This window comes from Gopherus flavomarginatus, chromosome 8 (assembly GCF_025201925.1).
Source record: "Gopherus flavomarginatus isolate rGopFla2 chromosome 8, rGopFla2.mat.asm, whole genome shotgun sequence".
Taxonomy (NCBI): domain Eukaryota; kingdom Metazoa; phylum Chordata; order Testudines; family Testudinidae; genus Gopherus; species Gopherus flavomarginatus.
Genome location: NC_066624.1, coordinates 51939230 through 51963376, shown reverse-complemented (window position 1 = coordinate 51963376; position 24147 = coordinate 51939230). Strand labels below are relative to the sequence as shown.

The 24147-nt window shown below is 51.2% G+C and overlaps 2 non-coding genes and 1 pseudogene across 2 annotated transcripts; 2 read left to right on the top strand and 1 right to left on the bottom strand.

The window, feature by feature from the left end:
* Nucleotides 1–24147, bottom strand: part of LOC127057005 (zinc finger protein 420-like) — a 482458-nt pseudogene that overhangs the window by 196593 nt on the left and 261718 nt on the right.
* LOC127057363 (U5 spliceosomal RNA) lies at nt 7720–7833 on the top strand. Its single transcript, XR_007776088.1, has one exon. It is a non-coding gene; the product is annotated as a U5 spliceosomal RNA (small nuclear RNA).
* On the top strand, nt 8949–9143 carry LOC127057353 (U2 spliceosomal RNA). The gene has a single exon (XR_007776082.1). It is a non-coding gene; the product is annotated as a U2 spliceosomal RNA (small nuclear RNA).

The window sequence follows — 24147 nt, the reverse complement described above, 5'->3', positions numbered from 1 at the left end:
TGCCCCCTCCTGAGACCCCCCAACTTCCCCCAGGACCCCACCCACTACCTGTCCCCTGAAAAACCCCTGGGACACCCATGCCTATCCAACCGTTGCCTGTCCCCTGACTGCCCCCTCCCCGAACCTCTGACCCATCTAACCTGCCCTTCTCCCTGCCCCCCAAACCTCCGCCCCATCCAACCCCCCCTGCTCCCTGTCCCTTGACTGCCCCCCTGGAACCCCTCCCCCTTCTCCATCCCCCCAGCCCCCTTACCGTGCCACTCAGACCAATATGTCTGGCTCCACGCAGCTCCAGACACGCTGCCACATACATGCTGCCGTTCTCCCCTGCAGAGCCCACAGTCCTCCCCCCGACACACACACACACACACACACACCCAGCACCTGCCTTCCAGATTTGAACACCTCAAAATTCAGGAGTGCTCAAGCTCAGTTTGGGCAGCTGGTACTTCATTTCTCTCAGATCAAATATACTGATCCACTGTAACTTGCTGTAGAAAAGGTAGGATAAAATTGCGCAAGAAATGCTCCCCAGTGGTTATTAGGACTGGAATTGCTATTTTCAACAGCCATTGCCTTTTTTTGTTTGTTTGTTTAAAAGGAAGACAGTGATATTGGATTGACAAATTCCCCATAGAACGAAAGAGTGGAACAAAAGAAAAATAAAGGCACCTCAACTTTTCCTCATTTATGGAGGACAGTCTTATAATATGCATCCAGATATCCTCCAATCACACAAGCTGAAAATTTTTCCGCTTTACTGCACTTCTATAACCATGTGGGAACCAATCCTGTCTGTGTTTTGTGCACATCTAAAATTCCTCCTGAATGACATGCCCTGGGAGCGAGTTACCAGTGACCCAGGGCTGCAGCTGAAGGAGGGTGCAGGTTGGGTGGGGGGAGAGCCCAGGGTTGGGGCAGCAGGAAGTGTGGGGGGGCACTGGTGGGGGGGAAAGGGGGAAGCCTAGCGCTGGGGCAGCGGGGTGTGTGTGTGTGAGGGGAGAGCCCAGGGCTGCGGCAGCAGGCAGGTGCAGGGGGGAACCCCAGGGCTGGGACAGGAGGAAGCCAACATTTTTTTTGCTTGGGGCAGCAAAAAACCTAGAGCCATCCCTGCCCTCAGAGCAGCTCCACACCCTGACGCCAGGGGAGAATCCCAACTGGTTTGTGCATTTGTAACCCTGGGGCCTGAAGCTGATGAGAGAAAGGGAAGTGAGCCATCTTGGAACTTTCCGATATCACTTGCTGGGAGCGGAGGGAATTGACTGAGTGATGTCCTGGCTGATTTTCACCTTGTTCTCTGCCAGGAGACTCCACTGGAGAGCTTGGGAGTGACTTGACCATGGCAGCACCCTATTTAATATTAAAAGCTGGCATTTTGGGGCCATTAGGGTGCAATGTGAGTACTTTTGGGGTTGGAACCCACATGAGAAGGGATGTGGACAAACTGGAGAGAGTCCAGCAGAGGGCAATAAAAATGATTAGGGGACTGAGACACATCACTTATGAGGACCTACAGGCCATATCCTGTATGTTAAGCTAAGGCAAAGTGAGCATATGTATATTGTGACCTTTTACTCAGAGAGGAAAATCGACCTTTATCATGTTACTTAAATAGATAAGTACCCATGCCTGTCTAAGACCTTTACCTAGACCAATCGACAATGGAGAATGGCATAGGGTTTTATTCAGCGTTGTACCCACAGATTTAACAGGTACACCACAAGGTAACTTATGTGCATATGTACATGTCATCAACAAGCACAAACATACTAGCCTATGAAGTAAACATACCCTAATGTTTTGTGGGTGAGGAATGAAATTTGGGCATAGGAGGAAGGATTTCCGGCCCTTGTGCCCTATAAAAGAGGTAACCCACCTTGCTAGAGCACTTTGCTCTATCATTGTGACTTACTTCCTCCACTCTCTCTCTATGTACTATCAGTAGGCTGTACTTGTTCTTAAACTTTAAGTTTCAAGGGAACTAGGCTAAGTTCGGTTTCCCTAAGTTTTTAGTCTTTGTTTATTAGGTTTTGATTTTAAGTTTAACATATTCAAGTAAACCCTAAGTAACACTAGCTTTTTCTAAGCACTGCATCTTTCACTTAAGAATTGAGAAACCTGAACTGCAAGGCTGGTCCTGTGTCTCTTACCACCAGGTTATCAAGGAAGGCTGTGAGTATATTAACCAAACTTTGTTGCATATGATGCCATATGTATCTTCTGAATAGCAGTAATGCAACCGTAACTTTGTAACTCAATTAAATTAAATAAAATGTAAGCTAATAAATTAAATTTTCATCAAATTATCCAAATTAATATTATTAGTACACTCTAAATCAGGCTACATGGGACAGAGAGTTGGAGTGCAGCGGGATGAAGGCAGTGGCTCTGGGAGTGCAGACTCTGGGGTGGGGTTAGAATGAGACATTCAGGGTGCAGTAGAGGACTCAGAGTTAGGATAGAGAATTGGGCTGTGATTGCTCTGGAATGAGGCCAGGAAAGAGAAAATTGAGATGCAAGAGAGAAATCAAGCTAGAGCAAAAAGCAGAAAAGAAGTGTGCCATTTGAGTTGTAGAGGAAAGGAAAAAACCTCTGTTTGTCCTCTCTCACTAAAGCATTTAAGAACCAGATGAGAGACATTTCTTCTCCACTGCAACAACAATTCCAGTTGACCTGGACTGAGAAAGGATATCTTCTCCTTGACAGCACTAGCAGACCTGGACTGAGTTATGAACTCCATCCTCATCCTCATCCTCATCCTCATCCTCATCCTCATCCTCATCCTCATCCTCATCCTCATCCCCTCCCCCACACCCTCTTCAGTTTGGTGTTCTTGGCCCGGGACACGGGGTGGGGGGAGCTCCTCTCTTCTCCATTTGGGACATGGCGGGATGAGAGAAGTGACAGGGCTTTACGGGAAATAATTATTTGCCTGATTCATGTGCAAGTCCTAGTCCTTGTTCACCCAAAAAAAAACATTTATCCTGCATGCTGATGCCAGTTTGGAGGGTCTGGGAGCAGTCCCGTACCAAGAAGTGGAAGGAAATGTAAATCTGTAGGCTTTACCAGCTGAGGACTGTCTGGTAGCGAAACTCGCTATCCCGTCCACCAGCAGCAGTTCTTGGTCTTGAAATGGGCCATCACTGAGAAATTTCGAGACTACTTGTGTGGTGCTCAGTTTCAGGTGTGGACAGAGAACAATCCACTGACTTATGTGTTAACAAGGGCTAAGCAGGATGCTACAATCAGAGATGAGTGGCTACTTTTTGCTAGCCATAACTTCACATTCAATACCAATGAGTTTGTATAATAGGGAATGCGATTTATCAGGACCACCAAATCTTGGCTGGGGGGAGGATGTAAGCAGGGTGAGAATGAACTCTATCCTGACATCTGTTGGTGATCTGTTGTAAAGGCCTTTTGTTGCTGATTTGCATGGTCACACTCACCCTGGATTGCATGATGGGGGTGCTTGTCCAAAGGGTCATTTCGGCTGCTGTGGGATCCCCAGTCTCTTTCTTATTAGGGCAGGGGTAATAAAGTGCAGTTATTCTGGAGATATGAATCAAAGACAGAAGAAAGGAACTTAGCAGCTCATGATTTCAGGACTCACCTGAATCTACATAAAACTCGTTAGGCAAGGGACATGGGTTCCAAAGGATGGTGAAATAAAAGAGATTGAAAAGGAATGTTTGCATTTCTTGTGAAACCGCTAAATGCACATTTTATGTCTTTTGTATCTCTCTAGTTTAAAAATAGAGCTTTTTGTAAATCTAATCCATATTTATATCTATACCACAGATAAAAACATCATTAATAATTAAATGCAATTTTTAGACATATATTAGCTGCTGGGCTTTGGTCTCATTTTCACACTGAAAGTTGTAAACAACTCTGTAGTTGGGGAAAATGCTTCTAACCATACAGACAACAAGGAAATTTTGCAGATTGGACTGTGGGAGATCAGCTGTGGGACACAGCTTTTATGACACATGAACTATCTCTGCAACCAGATTCTTAGTCAGAGGTCAGCAGGTGGGTTTATGCAAATTCTGGACTCTGGGACCAGAGCGGGGGTGGGGGCCACAATTTTTGTGGCACATGCACCACCTCTGCAACCAGCCTCTGCTACCTCACTCCATAACACCACACACAGCAGCCTTTAAGCTTTCAGAACCAAAAATACCCTGAAAAAGATCAAATAGCATAAGCTTCAGGCAAACAACTGCAGCACTAATATCAACTCAAAAAGGTTCAAAAACGTCTTTGTCTTTACACACCAGGAACGAAGGAAACCAGCAGGCACAAGGACAGACAAAGAAAAACCAAACAAACCTCCACACCTACCTCCCACAAGCTTTGGGCATTTGGAACCCAGACCCCTTAATGGTGAGTACTTTTCAGCCGAAGGTGAAGCTCACAGGCCTCAAATGCCAGGTACAGTTACTCTCTCCTTGATCCAAAACGAACAGGAAAATACACTGCATTACTCCTGCCCCAATAACAAAGAGACTGGGGATCCCACAGCAGCTGAAATGACCCTTTGGACAAGCACTCCCAACATGCAACCTGGGGTTGGTGGAACCTTGCAAATGACATCAGCCTCAAAAGGCCTTTACAACAGATCACCAACAGATGGCAGGGTAGAGTTCATAGCAATCCTGCTTAAACTAGATTGTGGCAAAGATTAAAAAACACTGAACGTTAAAACTCACCAAACACGGATCAATCCATCCTCATCGCGGTATCCGCTCGTTATACTCCACACCTGAACGTAGCCCTCACATGGACAACATACTCTCCTAACTCAGTGTCTTTATGTTAACCTTTCACCCCCAGTCGGGGTTATTGCAGATTATGTATTCCTTATGCCACCTGATCTTAAACCGAACCTCACACCCCCTGGGTAATCTGTACGTTGTTCCCTGATCACCAGAAACTTCTGCACCTAAACGCTGTACCGTACACTTTTTTTTCTTTGAACGTCATCTTAATAAAATGTTGACATTTGTTCGAGATCCCGGCTCCTGCTCCTTTGCAAGGTGTGTGCATTTGCTCCCAGTTTTAGTCTGCTAAGACAGCGAGGGGGGCCGATTGAGCCAGAGGCGCTTGCCTGCTGCAGACACGGATCCAAGGCTGAACCTCATCCCCCACCAGCTGAAGGCTTAACTGAAAACAGTTTAAGAAGTGCTCCCCACTCCGGCACTTAGCTACCCAGCTCCCAGTGTGGTCCAAACCCCAAATAGATCCCTTTTACCCTGTAGATGCTGTAAAATCCTGTGACCAGGGCAGCTGCCCAGCAGCCTGTGCATCTGCCTGAAAGCGCAACAGTGTGTAAGGCACTAATCCGGATAGTGCCAGCTGGGTGGCAGGTCTGAGAAAAGCCAGCAGAGTGGTGCAGCGGAAGCGTGCTAGGCCCATAACCCAGAGGTCAATGGATAAAAGTCATCTTCTGCTACGTGTGTGCTTGTTTCTTTTCCCTCTGGGCCGTCCAGCAAGGTGGTGACCAGCAGAGTGGCAAGAGGTGGCTGAGGAGGTGGCCTGCCAGGGAGCTCCCTGGCACCTCTGGCTGCCTGGGCTGAAGGCAAGAGGGAGATCCCGGCTTGGCGAGGGCCTCCTGTCCCAGAATGAGGCTGCAGTGCTTCCTGGTCCCCTTTTCCCACCCACCCCGGCGGGCTGTGGGAGAACACGAGGGAGGCTCTCGGGGTGCTAGGCAGCGCTGTGTAGCTGTCAGGGAAAAGAGCCGAGGCTACCAACTTGACCTGCCATTGGCTCACGTGGCTCTGCGCACCGTCAGCAGGAGCAGGCCAGGCTGCGCACATGACTCAGGCTTGGGCAGCATGGCTGCTCTTTCCTGACAAGGCATGAGGCAGGCCAAGAGCTTTGCACAGCCTACAGGGAAGTGGGAGGGAGGTGTCTTTCAGCCAGCGTGTCTCGTCCACTTCCCCCTTGCCACTTGGATGGAGGCGGGAAGGGAGCAAAATGTTCCCGGCTGCAAGTTTTTGTGCTCGGCCTAGAGGATTAAGCCTGAGCCTCCCGCATGGCTACTGGGAGATGGGTTTCTGAATGGCATCCATCACGCTCTTTGGGCCACCAGCTGAAAGCACTGAGGCCAAGAGGCAGCAGAATAGGACTTTTGAGTCTCCCCGCAGGCCTCAGGGAAGCTGCATAGGCTTATCACCATCCCCCTGGGGGCCCCGAACTACTATCCTTTCAGTTAACAGCCAAATACGCTGACCCATTGTGCCACAGAGGGGCAAGGCTGTAAGGAGCACAAAAGTCAGGAATCAGCTCAGGGTACGCTCTAGCATATGCATGCACCTCTTAGACAAGCAACAGCAAGGAACTGGACTGGTATGCAGTGAAAGTTCTCTGGGAAGAAACCGAAAAGAGCACTGGGGCTGCGGTACAGTGCTTGCATATACTTTCTTTGGCCTGTTTTGCTGGAAGAGTTAGCAGGGCGAAATTCTTAGTCACAGGTCAGCAGGTGGGTTTATACAAATTCTGGACTCTGGGACCAGAGCTGGGGGGGGCACAATTTTTGTGGCACATGCACCACCTCTGCAGCCAACCTTTGCTACCTCACTCCCTAACACCACACACACACACAGCAGCCTTTTACCTCTCAGAGCCAAAACATACCTGAGATCAAATGGCATAAGCTTAAGGCAAACAACTGCAGCACTAACAACAACAAAGAGATCGAATGGCAGAACCCTAACCCTAATGCAGTGGGGCTCCTCATGGTTGTGTGTTCTACAGTTTGATTTCACCCCCCATGTATCAAGTGTGAATTTCTCAGGCACTAGAATAGCCTTAACATGGAGTCATAGACATTCTTCTTGGGCATCCTGATTTTATCTTGCCACCCAGGTGTAGTAGAAGCTGCTATAACATGCAAACTCTGTACGTCTTTTAGGGCTAACTCTAGGAAAACAGCCAGGATCCCTTGCTTATGCTTAGAAGGTGTGTGGTCTCCCTGAAGTCCAAGCAGCATTGGGGGTGGGGACAACAGTTTCTTCCTGACAGGGATTTATATTCCATTCCCCCAGAGCTCAAGCTGATGGGGGCAAGCATTTGAGGTCCCTTCCAACCCTGAAAGTCCATGATTTTTAAGCTGTTCCCATGTATCAAGATGAGCTGCAGCTCAGCGAACCCCAAGGATCTGAGGCCAGCTACTTTGCAGCAGAGGCAGACCAAGCAGCAGGTACAACGCGGGGTCGCACCCCAGCTGGCAGATAGAATCTCATGTCCGAGATCCTGGCTCCTGTTCCTTTGCAAAGTGTGTGCTCTTGCTCTGGATTTGAGCTGTGGGCCAAGTGCCCTCTGGCTTCTCGTCCTGGCTCCGTCCTCCATGCGCCTGGGCATCAGCAGGACTGTCTCACGAGAGCAGCTTCCCCACCTCCGCCGCATCCCAATCTCTGCCCAGCTGGGGAAGGAGCAGAGGCAGCCCGGAGAAAAGACTCCTTTGAGCACGGGAGACGGCCGGAGCATCTTATTTGCATACCCACAGTGCATTGCCCGCAGAGAAGCGAGTCCCTGGTCAAGGGGCTGGTTTTGCTCCCTGTGTCCCCGGTTCCCATGATCCAACTCAGGCTGTCAATCAGTTCAATTCCATTTCCTCTAAAAGCTAGCGGGTTAGCAGGCTGTGAGAGTAGTCACCCTGACTTGTGGTAGCATACACGGTTGCCCCGGCAGCGCCTCTGCCCTGTGTTCTCTGTACTCTGCTTTCTCTTCAGTTTGTATAAATCTTTTGCCTTTTACTGAAGATTTCTGTAGAGATGATCATTAATGAGTTTATACCCATTTTTTGAGGCTTTGCTTTAGGGAGGTTGTTCTCTGTTGTGAAAAGAACAGAAGAGTGCTATCTGAACTGGTGTCAGTAGCTCAAGCTTTTCTATTAGTGTATGAAAATGACTGTTTGGGATTTTCTGCCTTTTTTTTTTTTTTTTTTTTTGAGCTCATTGTGTTAGTGAGATGGTTTCCTAATTAGCAGGGGACTGTTTTGTGATGTGTATTCTGCTGGCTCTTCGGTTTTGTAAGTTTTTGTTTATCAAGGTTGAAGAGCAGCAAAGAAATGTGTTGTTGTTTGTGTTAAGGTTTGGTTTGTCCTAAGAGTGTATGGTCTGGAGTCATTTGTAACTCTTGGGTTAGTTATTGGCAACAGCTTATTTTTGGGCCCCTGAGTTGAAAGGCTGCTCTTGCAGATTTTAGTTTGTCATTGTTGGAAGGTCAGTTAAAGAACTGCTTTCTTAATCTAGTCCGTGAGGGTTCTTACGCCGCCCTCCTTAATATACCTTCCAGAAGGTGATTGCATGGTTTCCCTCGTCTCCCCACAGAAGAGAAATTGTCCATCCCTTTCCTGTTGGGAAAACACCAGTGTTTTCAAACGTTTTGCCCAGGTGAGGGATAGTTCATAGGAGCAGAAGAGGAGGAAGGTTGTGGCCCTTTGAGTCAGATTCCTAGCATTTAAGGCCAGAAGGAACCAGCCGATCATCTCAGAGGGACTAAGGGGCACCAATGCCCCAAATAGCAAGGAACTGCTTTGATGCAATTGACTGTATGTTTGAGATAGTTGTGTGGGAAGGAGCAGAAAAGAGCATCGGGGCTGCGGAATAGCACTTGCATAGGCTTTCTTTGCCCTGGTTTGCTGTAAGAGTTAACAGTGAGAGATTGGTAGTCACAGGTCAGTGGGTGGGTTTATGGAAATTAGGAGTCTAGAGGGGAAACCAGCGAGAGGAAGGCGTCTGCAAGACTTGTCTGTCTTTGAACAGAATTCTGTGTTAAGGGTTCTTGCTTTGAATTCTTCCACTGGAGTCATTTCAGGGAAGTGAGTCAGTCTCCCATAGAGTTCCCTAGTTATGGTGTTTGTTGCGTGTCTGGGAGCTCGTCCTGGTGAGGTTGAAATGGGTGGGCGCAGGGGTGTGCGTGCGTGGCAGAGTATCAGCATAGCTTTTCTGCTTCCTTGAGGTAAGATTAAAGGGTAGTGTTTGTTCTGATCAGAGTAATTGCTTATCTGTCCTGGATGTGAAAAATGTGTATTAACTTGATTTTTAAAACAAGAGAACTGGAGCAGGAGCTTGCTTTGTTTTCTCCATGCATCCACCTCGTATTGCAATGTTTCCAGGAATGGTGTATTTTTTTTTAGAGGAAAACGTTTTGGTTAGAAAAACAGAGAAGAGTTGAACTGTGATGATCTTTCTTTCAAACAGATTTTTTTGAAATAGCAGGAAAATCTGGTGTCTTTAGTGTTTTTGTTTCTTTATGATAAACACAATACAGATATGGTTTCTTAGAAGTGTTTTGTGAGTCTGCAGATGTGAGAGGTTCTTCTTTGTCTTGCTAGAGAATTATTTAAGAAGCTGGACTCTTTCTTTCTCCTGTGAGTCTTTTCAACAGTATGAGGGACAAATGCTTTCCAGACTCTGGGTCTGTTGGGGAGATGGTTGTTTTTTTGTTTTTGTTTTTCTTAGAGTGGGGGCTTAGTAATAGTTGAGATTACATGTACATCAGCAACTGCATGAGTTACACAGACTTCTCCCCACCCGACCTACCTTCTATGTATCTTGGTTCGTAAGATCGAGACAAGGCACTAGGTGTCATGCTGCACCCGGCACACACGGGCCCCAAGCCTGATTCTTTTCCCCTCAAACCGACTGTAATCTAAATGCTAAATAATAACCCTTCACTTCTCATTATTGCCACCCTCACTATTGGAAAATCCCCAAAATCACGACAGTGGCTTACAAATCATGAGGATTCTTTTTAAAAAAAATGTAATGTGGGTTCTCTATCTTTCCCTTCCAGTTTTCCAAACCAGGCAAGCTAGAAACTTACCTTTCTAGTGCAGCCAGAGCCCCAGAAAGCAGGATCCCCCTGCGTCTGGGGCTGGCAGGCAGTGGGGTTCCTCACGGTTGTGTGTTCCACACTTTGATCTTACCCACCAAGCATCAAGTGTGATCTCCTCAGGCACTAGAACAGCCTTAACATGGAGTCACAGACAGCCCCCTTGGGCACCCTGACTCTCGCTTGCCACCCAGGTGCAGTAGAAGCTGCTGTAACACACAAACTCTGTATGTCCTTTACGGCTAATCCTAGCCAAACAGCCGGGATCCCTTGTTTATGCTTAGAAGGCGTGCTGTCTCCTTGAAGTCCAAGCAGCACTGGGGGTGCGGAAAAAAGTTTCTTCCTGACAGGGATTTTTATTCCATTCCCCCGGAGCTCAAGCTGATGGGGGCAAGCATTTGCGCAGGTCTCTGCCTCCTCATGGGTGTGTGAGGGGGAGCAATCAACCAGGTCTTTTGTCCACGGATGATCCACAGTGGCTTGTCTCATGTCTCAGTCAGGGCCTTCTCTTGTTGGAAAGGAGATGACGCCTCTTCTGGTAAACTAGCATTTCACACTTGGTAATGCTTCTCTCCTGACTGGTGACTGGGTGGCGGCAAGGGGGTTTACAGCTGTAGTGCCAACACTTATATATCACCTTACAACATGGGCTACGGCTATTATAGGTGAGAAGAATCATGCAGCAACTCACGAGCTTGTCATAAACTCTAAACACTAAACACATTTTTATAAATCTAAGGCCTGTTTTAACAACACTAACAAACAGGTGAGCAAGACTAGTTTCCAGCCATGGATTTGTCAATATTCAGTAAGGCCTAGGGGCCTTGGTATGAGCTGGCACCTGGTCTGCCAGTGTCAGAAGAGGATCTTCCCTCTCTTATCCCCAGGTGTCTGTACTGGGAGCAGTACTGTTCAACTTATTCATAAATGATCTGGGGAAAGGGGTAAACAGTGAGGGGGCAAAATTGGCAGATGATACAAAATTGCTCAAGATAGTTAAATCCCAGGCAGACTGCAAAGAGCCACAAAGAGATCTCACAAAACTGGGTGACGGGACAACCAAATGGCAGATGAACGTCAGTGCTGTTAAGTGCAAAGTGATGCACATTGGAAAACATAATCCCAACTATGCCTATAAAAAGATGGGATCTAAATGAGCTGTTACCACTCGAGAAAGAGATCTGGGAGTCGTTGTGGAGAGTTCTCTGAAAACATCCACTCAATGTGCAGCGGAGTGTTGGGAATCATTAAGAAAGGGATAGGTAAGAAGAAAGAAACTATCATATCATATCATATCAATATCAATCCATGGTACGCCCATATCTTGAATACTGCGTGCTGATGCCATCGCCCCAATCTCAAAAAAGATCTATTGGCATGGGAAAGATTCAGAAAAGGACAACAAAGATGATGAGGGGATATGGACCAGCTTCCGTCTAAGAAGATATTAATAAGAGTGGGACTTTTCATCTTGGAAAAGAGACGACTAAAGGGGGATATGACGGAGGTCTATAAAACCATGACCGGTGTGGAGAAAGTAAATAAGGAAGAGTTATTTACTCCTTCTCATAACACACGAACTAGGGGGTCACCAAATAAAATTAATAGGCAGCAGCTTTAAAACAAACAAAAGAAAGTATTTCTTCACGCACCACACAGTCGACCTGTGGAACTCTTTGCCAGAGGATGTAGAGTAAGTAAATAAGAAAGAAAAAAAAAGCTATGGCTCTTTGGCAGCAGCTCAACCACACTGCTTCTTCTGCGGCAGTCTGGTGGTGAGTCCTCCCTCCCTTCCTCTTTGGTAGACATTTGGCAGCAGCTCAAGGACTAAGACAGGGAATGGGGGACCCGCCACCGAATTTCCACTAAAGACCCAGATGTGCTGCCCCGATACCGGATGGGCCACCCCTTTGAATTGGCTGCTCCAGGCACCTGCTTGCTATGCTGCTTGCTATGCTGGTGCCTGGAGCGAGCCCTGCTCCCGTGACAAGCAGGGGCTGGTGCAGAGCGTGGCAGGGCAGGGAGATGACATCTCCTGTAATAGCGGGGCCCTTTCACAGCAAGGGTAGCACCTCCCCACAGTAGCACAGAGCCACCTACTCCTTCTGCTTTCTCCTGACACCAGCACCACCCTTCCCGGCACCACCTCATGGCAGCATCTGCTTCCAGACTCGCACCAGAAGGGAGAAGTCTGGGTCGGGCCTGGCAGCAGCTGTCAGGAAATGGAGGCAGTGGACATGACCACTGCTATGGTGCCGTAGGGTTTTCAGGTGGGGTGTCCCCCCCGGGTTGGTCTCCAGGGGAGGTTTGGCATCTTAAGGGACTGTCGGGGGGGAGGGTTTGGAGGAGATTTGAAGACCAACAGTGAAGGGAAAGTTGGACACTGGCCAGAATACCAGAGAGACAAGGCAGGTGAGGTGATACCTGTTACTGAACCAGCTTTGGCGTCACACAGGGTCTTCTTCATACAGGAGAAAGGTGCTCAGAGCATCACAGTTCAATAGAAGGTGGAATGCTCTGCCCTGAACACCAGACTTTCCCCTATTTCCTGGAACAGTGGGGCTGTCCTCCCTGTCCTGTAAACAGCCCCACCATGTAACCCAGAGGTGGCTGCATCTTAGCACCAAGACACCAGTGGTCACTGCTCCAGAGTAGATGGTACATACAGGCCACTGCACTATGTGGCCACCAGACGTCACAGACTGTGCACTCTTAGCTGGCCCCACACGTTACTGCTCCAAGAGGTGAGGTACACATAGGCTACTACTCAAACTGGGCACCTCGGGTCACTGCAGCAATGGTTGTGGGGGATTGAGGCAGGGCACTGCCAGACATGGCCACTAGGGGGCACTGCTGCAATGGTGCTGGTGGGGGGGAGATGATAAACAGGCCACTGCCTGAATTGGCCACTATCACAATAGCGTGAGGAGAGGGGGAGGGAGACACCAATAGGGCACTGCCACACCAGGGCACCCCGGGGAGGTCACTGCTCCAATTAGTAGAGATGTACATCAAGTAGTGCCCCAACTGGGGGCCCTACCCCGGAGAGAGAAGGGACTGGGGAGAGAAGAGGAAATCAAAGGCCACTGCCTCACTTAGCCATCGAGGTCACTACCTAAATAGAGGACACACACACACAGGGCACTGCCCCACCTGACCAGCAGGGGTCACTGTCCCAATTGGGGGATATACAGAGGGTATTGCCCCACAGAGATGCCAGGGGTCAGTGCCTGCCGTACCTGCCACAGGGGTAGAGGGGATAGGGTGACCAGATGTCCCGATTTTATAGGGACAGTCCCGATATTCGGGGCTTTTTCTTATGTAGGTGCCTATTAGCCTATTAGCCTCCACCCCATCCCGATTCTTCATACTTTCAATCTGGTCGCCCTCAGTTGCCACCAGGAGTCACTACAGCAATGCTAGGGGGGATACATGCCAGGTATTGCTGCCCCTCGCCACCAGGAGTCACTGCTCCTACAAAAAGGCACCTACAGGACACAACCGTGTCTGGCCAGCAGGGGTCACTATCACTGGTGAGGGGCTATTGGGAAGCAGAGAAACAGCAACTAACTGCAGTGGGGAAAATCATAATCTACCAGGGAGAAAAAACGGACTCCGCTAGGACATCGCACCAACTCAAGCCAGGCTGGATACCAGCAATTCGAGGCTGGAGCAGCTCCAGCTAGAGGCTGGGAGGAGACAGGTGACCTCGGTTTCTGCGCTGAGCAGGCTGCTTTGGCAGCGAGGAGGGACAGGGAACCTGCTGGCCAGGGTCTTGCTGCCCAAGGAGGAGGAGATCTGCAGCACTCTTTGGAGTAGCTGGTTCAGCAGCCGTGAGCCACACGCTTCTCCCTGCCTGAGCTTTCCAGGAGCACATTACGCACAGGTGTGCGCTGGATGTAGGCACCAGTGTAACAACAGGGCCAGACTCTGCTGAGTGCTGCCTGCGAGAGACAGGGGCAGAGTCAGACGGGCAGATGGGGGCAGGAGATGACAGAGCCAGCGGCCATGAACTGAACCCATCACAAGTCCAGCCTGTGACATCACCATCCGTCCCTGCAGCTCTCCATCTATCCCGCTGTCCGTCCAACCCTCAACCCCCCAACTGTCCCCAATGTATGCCGCACACCCCCCTTCACCCATCTGCCTCACACACTCATCTATTTCCGCATGCATCTTGCTGTCCCTCTGATTGTCCCTGCAGTGCCCAGCACAAGGAGGCATAGTGGACCCTGAGCGAGGCTTTTGGGTGATGCAGTAATGGAGCTAGCAGGTGATAAGGGGCATCTCTAATCCCAGCCCCACTTCTCCTCTGCCATGACCGCAAGCCCACCCCTCTCAGTCTCCGACCTCACAGCCCCAAAGACATGAATGGCCACTCACACTGTGACCCAGTTACAGCAATGAGGTCTTCCTGAAGATAGGGGGTGGGAGAAGCAACCCCCTTATCCTGGCAGGTAGGACACATCCTTCCCAGTATGGCAGAGACCCTGCCCATGGGCAGATAGACCCAGCTGAGCCCATAGGAGACTGGGGGAGGGGGGAGCAGAGAAAGAGAATGCAGGCAACTGAATATGACAGTTGTCCATGAGAGGAGAGAGAGAGAGTTTGAGTGAAGGTTGGCCAACACAGAGAGAGAGACCTAGGAAGAAGAAAGACATTCAGAACAGGGAGTCACCCTCATGGATCCAACTTTCTGCTAGGGAGCCCACACCACTCTGAGTCAGAGAGATGATCAGCCCTCACAAATGGCAACACCATCTCCCTTGAAGCCACAGCTAGTCCGTAAACCTACACCCAGGTAATGGGAAGTCCCTGCCTGGAGCCAGGACGGCTCTGACCAGAGTGCTTCCCAAACCAGATACACATCTCACCAACAGAGACGGTTACTCTCATCCCAGTTAGCAGCTCTTGCCTGGCATCAACAGGATTCACGCTGTCACTGCTCTCGATCACTTTCCATCTCACCTCAGGGCTGGACTGCGTCCCCGCGACTTCTTTTCCCTTGCTATGAAACACAACACAAGAGAAAAAGAAAAAGCAATGGTGGTGAGGCTCCTCTTCTGGCTACTCCCACACCCTAGGGCTTTGGCTTCAACCCTCCTCCCATTCTACCATCACAGCTACAATTAGAAATCTGAGCCCTGGGCTCACACCTGGTTGTCTCCTCAATCCTAGGCCCTGTCCAGCATGTCTCCCTCCACAGAAGTTACCTGGCCTCATCTTACACTCCATCTTCATATTGCTTTTCTCCGTCCCAGAGCTCCTGCTCTGCTCCTCAGACCTGTCTGTCCTCAGCTCTGCAGGCAGAGGGGAAGGGGCATGATGGGAACACACACGCCCCATTCCAGACACCACACAGCATCCACAGGGTACCAAAACACCTCATCTTCGGCCAAAACCACACCTCACCCCGAGGGAGCAAAAAGCCTTTGTGAGCACAGCACACACAAGACAGGAAAAGATTAACACCCACACCCAGCCCAGCCAAAGTGCGAGCTTTGCCACCTTCCCGGCCAAAGGTCCATGGGGCTCATGGTTGGAGAAGTTTGGTGGACTGTGGGAGTCCATGAAGAACTAGCACAGCATGTGAATGAGTGACTGGGATGTATGTAGGGGCTTGACTGTGGGTTGGGGTGTCCAGGAGGACCTAAGGGAAGGGAATAGGGGGATTAGGGATAGAGGAGAGTGGTGTTACCAAGGTGCATTGTAGGAATGTGGGATTTAGAGAGCCCAGATTGGATGGGTGTCGGTGGTTTGGACGACCCCACAGTGGTTGAAAAGAGGAATTTGGCAGGTTTGGGTGTAGCAGAGATTGAAGATGAGGAACCTCACAACCTGCGGATGGACTGGGGGAGTGGGGGGATGGGAAAGTGTGGCCCAGCAATGAGAAATGGGTTGGAGGCAATTAGGAGTGGGGCGCTGAGGACAGGGATGGGTGGGCGAGGAGGAAGGGGCCGGAGTGCTGAGGACGGGAAGGAGGATGTTGGGGGTGGGGCAAGAGGAGGAGGTCGGTGTCGGGGTGCTGAGGATGATAGGGGAGGAGGAGGTCGGGGATGAAGAGAAAGGCCAGGTAGAGTGTACATGATGGCGGAGGGGATGCTGGGGGCTGAGGGATCCCCACAGATGGGGGTGGGGCTGGCGAGAGGGTCACAACAGATGAGGGGACACTTGGGGGCAGGTTGGGGGGCTTGAAGGAGCTTCTGGGTCCCTACAGAGGGAGAGGAGGTGACGGTGCTGGCAGGAGAGTCACAGTGAATGGGGAGGGGGACCCTGGGGGGCAGGTTGGGGGAGGTTGAAGGCACCCAGAGAGCTCCGGCAGTCTATGACACTGCTCCACGTAGGAATGTGCTGCGCCGCTTCGCCCCTTTCACCCCCACACAAAGCAACTGATTGGTGAAGGTCGAGGACCAGGGTAGGGGGCGAAGCTCCCACTGCCAAAATGCCACCCGCCAACCCTGGTGTTGGGCAGGTCTGTGTGGGGCAGGTCAGTGCCGGGTCTGTCTCTGTCTGGTGACTTGATACATTTGTCTGCACCGCGGGGATGTTCCCAGTGCCCCTTGTTCGCTGGGGCTTTAACCTCCTGTCTGGGTGTGAGCTGGTTTCTGGGTGTGTCCGATGAGCCTTGTAACCGGCTCCTTGTCACTCCCCAAACTGCCGCTGTGCCCAGCCATCCAGCCCCTTCCTCGGGTGAGCCCAGCTTTAAACACCCACTGCAGTACCCGTGTCATCCGCAGACAAACCTGCCACTGAACTGAATTAATCCTCCTCATTCCCTGAGCCCCCCCAGCTCCGCCCTCCCCCAAAGCCCTACCCCCACTCCTGAGGTCCTGCCCCCACCATACCCCTACCCCCGAGATCCTGGCCTCACATTACCTGTTCCCTCTAATCCCTGCCCCTTTCCCCAAAGCCCTGCCCCTGCCCCTTCTTCCAAGGCACCACCTTCGCATTGCCCCTTTTCCCCAATACCCCACCCTCACTCTGCCCCTTCCCCCAAATCCACACTCCTGCATTGCCTCTCCCCAATACACCCCTCCCCTGCGCCCTTTCCCCAAGGACCCACCCCCGCCCTCACATTACCCCTTCTCCCGAGTTTCGGCCCTTGAGCTTCCCTTTCCCCCGGAGAGCCTGACCCTGCACCGCTCCTTCCCCCTGAGACCCTGCCCCTTCACCACCCATTCACCATGAGACCCCGCCCTCACATTGCCCTGAGACCCGCCCCTACACCACCCATCCACCCGAGACCCTGTGCTCGCATTGCCCCAAGGCCCCGCCCCTGCGCCGCCTGTTCCCTCTAATCCCTGCCCCCCATTGTCCCTTCCCCTGAGGCCCTGCTCCTTCCCCTAACCCCCATCTCTGCATCGTCCCTTCCCCCGAGGCCCTGCCCTTGCACCACCCCTACCCCCAGTCCCCGCCCCTTTCCCTGAGACCTCACCCCTGCACCATCCTTCCCCCGAGACCCCACCCCTGCACTGCCCCTTCCCCCAGTCCCAGCCCCAACATTGCCCCTTCCCTCGAGTCCCCGCCCCCTTCACCACCCATTTCCCTGAATCCCCCTCCCTACATCACCCCTTTGCCCGAGACCCCGCCCACATGCTTCCCCTTTGCCCCGAGACCCTGCCCTCACACTGCCTCTTCCCCGAAGTCCCCAGTGCCACACTGCCCATTCCCCAGATTCCCTGCCCCTGCACCGCCCCTTCCCGCTGAGACCCTGCCCCTGCACCACCCATTCACCTGAGACCCCGCCCTCACATTCCCCCGAGACCCCACCCTCCCACTGCTCCTTCTCCCGAGACCCTGCCCCTGCACTGCCCCTTCCCCTGAGGCCCCCCTGCACTGCCCCTTGCCCCGAGGCCCCGCCCCTGCACCGTCTACTGACCCAGGAGCAGGCCAGACCCCGGAGGGGGGAGGCAGAAACATGCTTTGCTCTGCCACAGACTTCCTGGGTGTCCTTGGGCACATCACTCAGCCTCTCTGGGCCTCAGTTCTCCCGTCCGGGCAATGGGGCTGGTGGCGTTTCCCACCTTCGCACGAGCCTGGGAGGAGAATTACCCTGTGAATTAGGAAAATGCTCGGATCCTGGAGTGATGGGGGAGGGGCGCAGGGGAGCATATTAGCACAATCATTAGGTATCTGGAGTCTGTTTGGAAACAAAATATTTCCCTAAAGTCATTCCAAACCCTGTATTCAGCCATAACCTTGGGAAATACATAACGGAGCAGTGTGGTTTTTCCTGTGTAGCCAGCACCCGACCTGGCACCATCCCCAGCTCTGCCTCCTTCCTGCCACTGCAACCCCATCTCACCTCGTGACCCTGGCTGGGCGCCCCCGGCCCCTTGTAGCAGGGGGCTGTGCAGGAGGGTCTCCTTGCAACCATGAGTGGGTGCCTGGTGGGTGCTGTCACCTCTGCCAGAGACCCGCAAGAAACTCACTAGCTTCCTCTGCATGTGAGTAGGGGCTCCTACTTTCTGACTTGAAGGGGAGATTCTGTGATGTTAGAGCCCATGGGGGGAGGGGTTCGAATCACAAGTCTGGAGTGGCAGGGCAATCCCCTCCCCCAGTCAGATTCCACTAGGGGACTGGGTTGGGACCTCTAGGGAGGGAGACACAGGAAAAACCAGCCACCACTATGGAACCCAGGAGTCCTGGCTCCCAGTCCCCCTGCTCTCACCTCGAGACCCCGCTCTGCTCCCAGAGCCAAGGATAGAACCCAGAGGTCCTGGCACCCAGCCCCTTCCCTGCTCTGACCATTAGATCCCACTCCCCTTTTAGGCTCACTGCTTCTTCTATCCATCCAGCCCATCTGTCCCTTTCCTGCAGGTTTCTGGGGTGTCACCCCCGCTCTGCACTCCCCCAGTGCAGTCCAAGGCCTTTCCTCCCCACAACCACATATCCTCTCCCCCCTCATGCTGTATCATCTGCTTGCCTCCCCCACACACACCTCTTGCAGTGGACTGTGCGGCATGGCTGGGGATTGTGCAATGGCCCAGCACCAGGCAATGCAGAACATAAACCACAGTCCCTGCCCTGCACCACCCCACCGGAGCTGCCTTCCAGGTGCATTGGAGCCTAGCACCCTGCACCTGTGCCCTCCTGCCCCACAAGAGGTGAGCTGCAGTCCCCACCATGCTCTGTAGAGGGGAGGAGGGTCAAGCCAACCAGCCCTTTCAGGATGGGGGAATCAACACCCTTTTTTCTGCACATCCACTGACCATCAGCAGGATTCTTCCTTCTCCTCCCTCCTGTGCCTCAGTGTGACTAAATCTCTGCACCTAGACAGCCAGTCCATCCGCTGCACCTCAATCCCCCATGCCTGAGCCTCCCTGCCAAAGTCCTGCACCTGGTTCCATAGAATTAAGTCTCACATCTCGCTGGGAACTCGACTTCTTGTGCCCAGAGAATCTTGGCCCTTGTCAATAGATGACCTGAGTCTGAGAAACACAGTGTCCGTCTTCTCTAAAGTACTTGGAGCAGCTTTTCTTGTGTGACAATGTGGCCTAATGGATAAGGCATCTGACTTTGATTCAGGTGATTGAGAGTTCGAGTCCCGTTGTGCGTGTGCAGTTTTAACATTGTGCTGAAAGTCCTGCTTCCTTTAGAGCTGGAACCTCTTCTTGGTCGCTCAGGCCAATGCTCTGGCTTCAGCTAGAGCCCCGGGAAGGAGTCGGGTGTTGGACATCCCAAAGGCTGGGGCATGAGCCCCAGGTGCTTCCAGTCTAGTCTTTGCTGTTCCTGACTTGCCAAAGAAACTGGGCAGCTGCCCGGGCTGGCGTGTAGAGCAGTTTCCCTCTTCCAAATGTGCGCCTGTCCCTGTACTTGAGGGGGCTTGGTAAATAGCACCTTGGGAGCCTGGGTGTTTCTCTGCTTCTCGCCAGCGAGGGAAAAGCCTCTTGGGGTAAAATCTCCTGCCCCATTGCAAAAGTGAGCACTGTGAGTGGTAACAGACAGAGGCCACACCAGGGGGCTGGCCCTGCTTTCCTACCTTCTTCTGATGTTGGCCACAGAGCATCAGCAGCTGCCCCACATGCTGATCTGCGGGTTGCCTTCAGTGGGTGTGCGGCATGGCAGGGAGCAGGCTGGCTAGGGGTCTTCGTCGCTGTCTGCTGGCCACACATAGGCATGGTCCTCCCCTCTCCTGAACAGCCAGAGTTAGTCTGTGCTTGAAAGCAGGGACACAGGAGACTCAAGACAAGAGGGTGAGAAAGACTGAGAAAGGACCTATGAAGACAGCACACGCTATAGGGACACTGCCTGGTGAAGGGATGTGGAGACACCAAGTTGCATCATTTTTCCTGGTGCCCTATGCAGCTGCGTACTGCTCCAGCGGCCAGCTCGATCCCCCGGCTGTCTGAGACGGCCAGGAAAGCTGCCCCTGCTCCGCCTCTGCCACAAAGCCCCCACCCCTGCTCTGCCCCCATGCCGCCTCTTCCCACCCCTGCTCCACTCCATTCTCCCCCACACTCCGCTCCTTCCCCTGAGCTATATCCTGGTGGACTTTAGGAGGGATCAGTCTCATCCTGCACTCACTGGGCGGCGGGAAGTGGAACGACCTGGCCCCAGCCTGCTCTGCTCCTCCAGCACCCAGCTGCGGTGCTGGTGAGTGCTGGGGGGTGTTTCCGCCCACTGCCCAAGTTCCAAGGCTGGGAGAAGAGTGCAGCAGGCTGGAGCCGGATCACTCCACTTCCCGCTGCCCCGTGAGTGTGGGGTCTGGCCTATCCTGCAATTACCAGGCGGCAGGAAGTGGAGTAACCTGGCCCCAGCCTGCTCCGCTCTGCCAGCTCGGGCTGGGGGACGGTGTGCTGTGTAGGGCACCAAAATGTCTAGGGACAACCCTGAATAGATCATTTTTCCACAGGGACCAATGGCTATTAGAATAGAGCTATTCAGGCTGCTTGTACAGGCCTAGACTTTAAGAACTTAGGTGTATTTTTATCACTTAGCTAGGGACAGGGGTATAAAACAAAAAGCCAAAATCCCAGTCTGCCTGTGTCTGGGCCTTCTCTCCCTAGGAGAGTCTGAGCCCTTGTTCATAGGTGTCATAAACAGATAGTTAAGGGTTAATGTTTCTTTTACCTGTAAAGGGTTAAGAAGTGCCATAAACCTGGCTGACACCTGACCAGAGGATCAATAGGGGGACAAGATACTTTCAGATTTTGGTGGAGGGAAGTCTTTGTTTGTGCTCTTTGTTTTGGGGGTTGTTCGCTCTTGGGACTAAGAGGGACCAGACATCCATCCAGGCTCCCCAAATCTTTCTGAATCAGTCTCTCATGTTTCAAACTTCTAAGTAATTAGCCAGGCAAGGCATGTTAGTCTTATTTTTTATTTCTCAACTTCTAAATGGTCCTTGTTTGCTGAGAGGATTTTACCTCTGCTTGCTGTAACTTTGAACCTAAGGCTAGAGGGGTTTCCTCTGGGCTATATAAATCTGAGTACCCTGTAAAGTATTTTCCATCCTGATTTTACAGAGATGATTTTTATCTTTCTTTCTTTAATTAAAAGTTTTTTTTCTTTTAAGAACTTGATTGATTGATTTTTCCTTGTTTTAAGATCCAAGGGGATTGGGTCTGGACTCACCAGGGATTAGTGGGGGGAAAGGACGGGGGATGATTAATTTCTCCTTGTTTTAAGATCCAAGGGGTTTGGATCTGTGTTCACCAGGGAATTGGTGAAGCCTCTCAAGGCTGCCCAGGGAGGGGAATGTTTTAGGGGGACAGAAAGTGTTCCAGACACTAACTTCTGGATGATGGCAGTGTTACCAGATCTAAGCTAGTAATTAAGCTTAGAAGGGTCCATGCAGGTCCCCCACATCTGTTCCCTAAAGTTCAGAGTGGGGAAAAAACCTTGACAGTAGGCTAAGGCCTTTGGCTAAGCAGCAGGGGCAGCCATATGCTGGGAAGTGAATGGTTACATCTTCACCTCCCAAACCCGTCACACTGAGCTAAGGTGGGGTTGGGCTAGTAGGAAGACGATCCTGTCTCAATAGTGCCCATCACCACCAGATAAAGAAACAGATCTTAAGGGAGCATCCGGTCTGGCAAGATATCCCTTCTCAACGGTTGTGGTTGTGAAACTGTCATTTCTGTAGGGTTTATCTTTATGGCCCCAGCTTTTCTATTGTCAGTCTGTCTGGTCCTCTAGTTGTTTCTGTCTGCTGCAGAATTAATTTTGCTGAGTGTAAGTTAATTAGGGCAGTAGAATGTAATTGGTTCGAGAATTCTGTTACAATAGGTTAGAATTGGTTAATTACATTTCAGTAAAATGATTGGTTAAGGTCTCGCTGAGAATATTACTGTATAAACTGGGGTCAAACAGGCAGTGGGCAGGGAAATTGGAATCATGCTTGCTAACGGGGGGATGGGAATAGGGAACTGGGAACAGGGACACAGACAAGACTCTGCAGTGTCGGAGTTGGGAAGGAGGACGTGGGGTAAACACTCTGCAGTGTCAGAGCTCATAGACTCATAGACTTTAAGCTCAAAAAGGACCATTATGATCATCTAGTCCTACCTCCTTCACAACGAAGGCCACAGACTCTCACCCACCCACTCCTGTAACAAACCCCTGACCTATGTCTGAGCTATTGAAGTCCTCAACTCATTGTTTAAAGAATTCAAGGTGCAGAGAATCCTCCAGCAAGTGACCCGTGCCCTACGATGCAGAGAAAGGTGAAAACCTCCCAGGGTCTTTGCCAATCTGCCCTGGAGGAAAATTCCTTCCTGACCCCAAATATGGTGATCAGCTAAACCCTGAGCACGTGGGCAAGACTCAAAAGCCAGCACCCAGGAAAAAAATTGTCTGTAGGGATGTGGGCTAAACGCTCTGTGGTGTCAGAGCTGGAAAGGGAATACTGGGGAACAGATTCTGTCGGTGTATAGAGATAAGCCTGACTGGTGTGAAGGGCTTTGGAATCTGCTTGCTTGGAAACCAACCCCAGTAAACATCCCTTTCTCTGTGCTTTGGACTTCTGGTCTTTTGCTGCTTGCTGTCTGCGTGACAAGAGCCAGGGAAGTGGGCAGGGGAAGGAAAAGCCCTCTAACAGTGGCTCCTTGCTCCTCTCCCTCCAGGCTCAGGGGTCAAGGATGGGCAGGACTCCAGGCTCTGTTTGAGGAATCCTGGCACAGGGGCTGGTGGGGGAGAAAGGATTGTAGATTCTGACCTGCACACTGAAGAGGAGGTAATAAGTGAAGAGGGCATTTTTAACTTCTCCCTTGCCTCAGTGTCCCCTGGGCTGGAATTCTACATTCCACAGGGTCAAATGAGAGGGTGATGCTATGTGGTTAATGAAAACCAGTGCTCTAGGTGACACTTGAACTCACAACCTCAGCATAGCTCCTCTTAGCACTGCCCCATATGTACTGTGCACTAACCAATTGTGCCACTGGAGCACCTGCTAATTATGATGCTCTGAGACTACTAGGTGGATAAAGGCGAGGAGTGACCCCAAAACATTCTCAGTGGAGTTAAGAGCCAGTATCAATAAGCATTGTACTTGGTGGTGATGCCGGCACAGGGTGCCCGAGGCAAGCAACAGCGGGGTTCGTTGCCCAGAGTGCGTAGCACCAATAAACACACCAGAGTGGAGAAGCAAACAACCAAGTTTATCTGAGCTCAAATAAGGTGCAAGGGAGAAATAACAATCTGAAATCCTGCACACCTAAAACAAGCAGTTTCTTCCTTTTATATCCCAATTGTTTATTACAAAAATTTTTCTTGCTGACTAGCTGATCTCTCACTCCCCCCTCCTTTCCCATCTAGCTGCAGTATCTTTTCTCATTCAATCTTTTGTCTTCCCACTTCCTCCCCCCTCTCCGCTGCTGAGACATGTATACAGTATTCAAAAACGACCTTGAGCTCGCTTCAGCGTGTTACAGCAGAAAACTGGCTGTTACAACCAAAAACTAACTGCTAACACTACATTTTTGCAGCTATTAGTACATTAGGTTACACTAGGTTACACAAAGTGTTTAATATGGAGGAACAATGGTTTATTGAGACCTGAGCAAGAGGGCTTCATCAGCACTCGTGATCGTCCACCCTCCTGAGCTACTGAGATTTATGCCTAGTGACACCAACAACTCCCTCCTTTGAGAATACTCAACAAACTTTTGGCTGAGTGTTCTCACATTCAAAGGATAACGTGCGATTAAGCTCTAGGGAGCTGGAGTGCTTTACAGCAAGCAAGCAAGAGGAGAGTAACGATACACAACACCACACCAGTGAGCAGGAGGCGAACAATGCCTTCCCCTAGTTTCCCCAGGTTGAGTAACCAGCCCCAGAGGGAATCAGAAATAGTGGGTTCTC